The 6,468-nt window shown below is 41.9% G+C and overlaps 1 long non-coding RNA gene across 1 annotated transcript; it reads right to left on the bottom strand.

The window, feature by feature from the left end:
• Window positions 1-329: 329 nt before the first annotated feature.
• LOC110016707 lies at window positions 330-5,852 on the bottom strand. The gene is made up of 3 exons (XR_002292040.2): window positions 5,238-5,852; window positions 4,457-4,541; window positions 330-367 (listed from the first exon to the last, which is right to left on the bottom strand). It is a non-coding gene; the product is annotated as an uncharacterized LOC110016707 (long non-coding RNA).
• Window positions 5,853-6,468: the final 616 nt, after the last annotated feature.

Raw genomic sequence — 6,468 nt, 5'->3', positions numbered from 1 at the left:
TTATTTTTTTGGAACGGTTTTTGCTCTTCAGCGTCTCCTCAGACGATACGGTAATCAAAGGTGTCCTTCTCGGTGTGGTCTGTCCAGTTGGACGAGGGCATGCTGCGGTAAGGGTCCAGCAGGATGCGGAAACAGCGCACGATGAGCAGCGCCAGGAATATGAACAGCAGCAGCACGAAGACAAACGCGGCTTTCTGTTCCAGCGTCAGGTAGGACGGCACATGATGCCCCCCTCCCGACGAGGACAGCGTGCTGCTGAAGAGGCCCTCGGCCATCCTGGGCACGTCCATGCTAGATCGTCTGGGCTCCAGCTCTCTGTCTTTTGATGAAAGTTTTCCGAAGGGAAGATGAGTTCAGTGGCTTGAACCTGTGTGAAAATAAACACAGATTGATTCAATATCGTGTCTGGAGTTTGACTGATGAAGCAAGAAACCAACAAAAATACACTATTTTAAAAACTGGCAATTTAATAGATAAGAAAATCTCTAGGAAAATGTTTTGGCCTTCAATTTTAACAGTTCAGCGGTTTAATGGAACACCTTGGAATTTTATTTATACCGAGTTTATTGAAGGCTGCTGTTCCGGCAGGAGATAAGTCACTGGAGCCATCATCCAGCAAGATCTCATAATATGAGTTACACTCGTATGCAGCCAGACTAAAGCAGCAATTTAAATTCAGTGGAAACATTTATTTTAGGTCCACAGACAGAGGAAAAAGTGCATTTCTCTTCTGACGAGGTTAGATGAGCGGCGCTGGAAGACAGACAGGTAACAGCAGGCTGATGAAGGACTGATTATCAAGCAGATGAAGTGCAAATCTGTGCTGGAGTGCAGAAGTGCAGGGACCCACAAATGGATTTGCATACATTTCACACAAATTCCATTCACTACCCTACAGTTTCATCTAAACTCTGGCACTAATGGCCTTAATATGGGATCTGCTTCATTACCAGATCACGTTATTGCACTTTCAGATAGAAAATGAAGACCATGAAACTTATAGAAGAAAATAAGATAAACTTAGTGCAGTGTTCAACCCTTTACAGATTGAAAATGTAAAGCCTGTGGATGTGTTGGCGGCTTCCATACCATCCCATTTTACTGTGGGGTTGACATTTTGCCGTGCCTCACTCTTTTGGCTTTCTAAATTTAAAATCTGTAAAAAAAACATCTAACTTAAATTTTTGAATATTTGTGGCAAAAATATACAATAGGCTTCTGCCATCATCTTGTTTAAATTTGCTCTCTATGTTGCTTATTAAATGTCAATGTGTGAGTGTGTGGTGGTTTGTTCTTGTCTGTGACACTCTGGCAAACTGTCCAGGATGTACTCCCACCTTTGCGCGATAGTAGCTGGGTAGGTTCCAGCAACCCTATCTCGCTGAACATGAACAATGAAGGGATAAAACTGGAGGTTACTCTAACGGTGCAACACCTTAAAGACCAACTCAGATGAAAATTATGTTTTTGACATGTTGTTATGACTTTTTTCTCACGATGGAGGAAATGTGATGACAAAATTAAACTCAAAATTATAGTGTTTCTTTTTTCAAATCATTGTGAATCAGCTGCAGACAAAAAGGGCCGTTTGAAAAAGATTGTATTTGTGACGTAGAAAATACGCTGGTTGGGTCACAGTCCGGTCCATTCTGATGCATCCACTTGTTGACAAATAGATCCATGTACATCTTTTTTTTTCCTTGTCCTAGTTGGCATCTGGTTCAAAACTGTAGCTCCAATATTGCTCAACATTATGTGGATCAATACAGTTCCATTCCTTCCTCTAAAAATACTTACTCTTTTCTGAAAGAGGGGGCTCAAAGAAGACGGCTGTACCTTCGGAGCTGTGCTGTAACATTATGTCTCAGACTCACACAAGACTAACGCTGTCCCCATCTGTGCAGCACATCCTCACAAACTATTTCCATTTCTCCCCATTAGGCACAGCATCAAACCCTTTTCAAAAGACACAGCCTGAAGAAAAGCAGCTCAGAGGGAAGTTTCTTATGAAACTCTGCTGGGAACTCAGCAGCAGAGTTGGAGACATTTGCATCAATAAGCTGGCGTCACATTTGGTGAGAACTTCCTCTCGGCTTTCTCAGGCTAAATCCATTTTCATCAAGACTATGACTATTGATTTTTTTATGTAATGGAGAATATAGCACACAAAGTACTTCTTTGCTTAAAGAAACAGACAACACGTGTCCTACAGCAGAAACCTGCAGGTTGGCTCGTCTGTTACATAAGAAAAACAAGCTTTTTTCCCCCCTGCGCTCTTTCTATTTCGTTCCTCAGCATCAGACAAACTGCTCAGCAGCTCCACGAATCGTCTGCTCCGACAGCACGAGCAGGGGTTTCGTCTGTTTTACAGCCAGCAAATGAGGTAAATCAATCAATTCCTGCTACAGCCCGACTATTTGATGGCAGTTCGTCCACTGAGAAGACTCTCACCGTCTTTTTGTTGCAAATCAGATTACGTCTGATCTGTTTGCACCATGGGAATATTTTAAAGATGTTTATTCAAACCCCGTACGGGAGAATAGGAAAACATCTGAAGTCGTGTTCTCGTGTAAAGCCTGCAGGGAGCTCGCTTTCTTTTTCTCTTTTGTTCCTACAAGCTGAAAACTCCGTAATTAAATCTAGGTTGGGAGAAACAAGGAGAATCAACCCTTGTATCATATTTTTTCTGAGAAACCCATCTTTAGGGCTCCTTAACTTCTTTTTACACTGCATATAGTGTCTAATCACAGTGCAAATATGATGATAGATTAAGCCATTTATGTAGCTATCTGCTTTAAGTACCCCATCGTTCCCAGTGGTCTTTTACTTTTAATGTTTAGCCCAAATCTACAAAAGCTGTTGTTTTCTAGGACATAATTCCTGCAGAGCGGCAGGAATTCAGTAGAAATTCTCCTCCGAATTGTGGGTAGGACTGTTGGTGCAGTAAGCCCACCCCCATGTCCCGTCATCTATGCACTCTCATGCTAGTTTATAGCCCCTCACCACCTACAGTTATCTGTCCAACAAAAATGGAAAATATCGGCGCCATCCAGCCATACAGTTTGATCCAGATTCCAGCTCAGGTGAGGAAAACAAAGACATGGATCTATTTGTCTGCAAGTTGATGCATCAGAATGGGGCGGAGCTTGTGGCACACATTGACTGTATATCGAGAACTGGAAAGAGTGAGTGAGGCTCCACCCATAGAAAACGCTTTACTTCCGGTGACAACCAAATGAAGTCCATTCAGTCGTCATTTTTCTGCGATATGTCCATCGCCGTGATGGAACCAGAGGTCCTCAGTGAGCCATGATTGGTCCGTGTCGGCTGAGTCTGCATTTCGATGGCAGCCAGTCTCTCCAATCAGTAGCATGTTAGAGCGTGTTAGAAGGCCACCCCCTTTCCATCTGTCAATCAAATGCTGCAAATGTTTGACACAAGGCCACCTACTTATATTGAGGCATCTGGTTGGCCAGTTTGTTACTTGAAGAACTTGCGCAACAGCATTGCAGAAATGCAATTTTGAGTTTTTTTCTCCATATATGTCCTCCTTTATCAGAAAGACGCCGCATTAACATGTTAAAAAACGCCCAAAAGATCTGAGTGGGTCTAAAAAATACAAAAGAGGCTTGCTTTCTTCCAGTATCTGTATTTTTTTCAGCTTTTGACGGTGAGCTGCATTTAGTTATATTTGCTTAAAAATATCTTTGAGAAACATTTGCAAAAGCCAATCTTTGTGGGTCGTGTCCTTCAGTTCTGCTTCAGGGAGCATGAAGGGCCATCTCCAACACTGACACTCACTGGGGAGAAATGCTGAATGCTTTATGAGACGTTTCAGTGACAAGACAAGCAGAAGAGCTGTCTCCTCCTGCCTTAAAGGAGAATCCATCCACAGCTCACAGGGGGGACTCGGATAGAGCAGCCTTCAGCCCTGCCTCACCCATCAGCAGCTGGCAATCCATCACAGCCAAAACTCAAAACTGACGTTTCACAGCAGTGATTCATTGCTCTCGCTGAGAAAAATGATGGTCGGTTTTCTTTTGCCCGTTCCTATTTCATTAGTGTCTAATATCAAATCCTTATCTTCTCACCTCTTCCTCCATAGTCCGGTTTGCAGAATATTAGCACTTTAGGCTGAAAACCAGGAGGTTATGTAATGCACCCAACATTCATTTAATCAGCAGCTCCATGACTAGGCACTCCCAGATTTTCTTGACAGCAGCTTAACATTTAAGCTCCCTGGGAAAACTTGAGCATTAGTTTCTGGAATTTTTAGAGGTAGAGCTGGAAAATCAACATCTGCATTAGCAATTTGAGAGGCGTGTTTCAGAATTATCGGCTCATGCTTCCCTTAAAAACATGTGACAGAGAAACACAGTGGATTAAAAACAACAACAACATAAGGCTGCAAATTAGATTCAAAGTTTAAGCGGCTCTCAAAGGAAGGAATACTGACCGAGAAACGAGTGCCTCAGATAGTCCGAGCCAAATTTAGAGAACGAAAAACAAGTTTCTGGATCTTTTCCTGACTCACTGGGTTTCTGCGGTTGATACAAACATGAAGAATTCATGAGAACAAAGGGGAGTAGACGTAAAGCTGAATCTAGATTTCAGTTTTTCACATGCAGGTTTATCCTTAAATATGTCATTAAATATAAAAAAGAGAATGTCAATATGTGATTTCTATATTTATATCAGTAAATTAAAATGCTTCTTATATGTATTCAAAATTAAAATATAAGTTTTAGATGAGAAACATTTAAAGTATGTCTGAAGAACCAATCACGTTAAGCCCACACAGAAAATCTGGTAAAAAATATTTGACTTAAAGTTGAATTGTTTGTTTAAAACTTGATTGTGATTTTGTATTCGGTAAATCTCCAAGTGCAGGGAGTGGATGTTTGCAGTGAAATGATGCTGATGAGAGGTGGACACGCCCACTGACTCAGGGCAGAAATCCTCAAAAACACTGCAAATGCATGAGCCGCCATTGACTTTCGGGCTTCTGCAGCCTGTACCTTCGTCATCTGTAAACTGACAGCTGTCTTTGCCGTCTGAAGGCTGCGTGTGCACAGCAGGACTCACGTGGACGCGCGTCCACAAACGCGCATTTGTGTCGCCTGCTGCGCGCGTCTCCTGTCCGTTTGCTTTTATTTGACCCAGATGGATGAGGAGGGGAATCACCCGCGTTGGAAAGCAGTGAGGAAGAGTATCAGATGGAAGTGGAAGTGACTAACCTGTTGTTCTCCTGGGGGAGCTCCGGGGTCTCCGTCAGCGGCGGGGCTCCATCCCGACTGCGCAGCCTTGAAACCAATGAAGGGTCGCGCGGGCGCGTCCAAGCAGGCGGAAGGGCTCCTCACCTCATGACAGGAGAAAGCAGAGATGCGTTTGTGTCTGTCTGTCTGTCTGCGCTGACTGAGCCCGACTGAGCCCGGCAGACCCCAGTCGTCAGCGCTCGGCTCTCCTTCTCCCCCCTCCACCACCTCCCGCCCATCTCCACAGCAACGGATGCAGCCCGTCGCTACTGGCAACCTGTTGCCATAGCAATACCCCAGGTGTCTATATTTATTTGAAGCCAACGAGGAAAAGGTGTGGCCCTCTTGTGTTAAAAACAAAATTACAAATGAGACTTAATAATAATAATCATGAAAACAATAACAATAGTAATAATAAAACAGTTTTTAATGATCTGAAAGATGTATTGTAATTGGAATAATGTCCTCTTTGATTATATTTGAACTAATATATGTCATTTAGATAAAAAAAAGTCGATTTAAACAACTAAAGCTAAAAGAATGCATATGAAAACATCAACAACAAAAAATAAAGTAGGTATTTCAAGGCAATCCGTGTACTCACAGAAAGGACTCAGTGGTCACTTTTAATCATATTCATTTTTTAAAGAATTATAAACTTTGTATGGACTATTTTATTAGTGTGACTACACTTAACTGTTTGGAGGGAATCGACGTAATTTCTTGAAATCCCCTGCCGCGATTCTAATTCCTGTGCTCTGCCTCCCTCTAGTGGACAGACAGTCGAACTGCGGTTGGATTATCCATTAAAAAACTCTCCTGACCTTTTTTCCACCCTATTTTAAACCACTGACATGGCCCCTAAATACACCAGCACAGCAATGTACACAGTTTTTTATTCATTGAGAACCTAAAAGTAACATTTTTAGTCATCATAATAATCATTTATTATATTAATTGTATAAAGTAAAGTAAATTTTATTTTCATAGCACCTTTCACAGACAGAAGTCACAAAGTGTTTCACAGGTTAATATATATATAAAATATGTAAATGATAAAAAGCATGTACCACGTAAAACAATCATCCCAAACCGAAATAAAAAAGTTCCAGTAAAAATGCTTTGCAAATAAAAAGTTTTCAATTGATTTTTAACCCTTGTGCTATCCTATGGGGTCAACACTACCATTGACGTGTTCTCCCTACCATCACAA

This window comes from Oryzias latipes, chromosome 16 (assembly GCF_002234675.1).
Source record: "Oryzias latipes chromosome 16, ASM223467v1".
Lineage (NCBI taxonomy): Eukaryota > Metazoa > Chordata > Actinopteri > Beloniformes > Adrianichthyidae > Oryzias > Oryzias latipes.
This window is presented reverse-complemented; position numbering and strand designations above follow the sequence as displayed.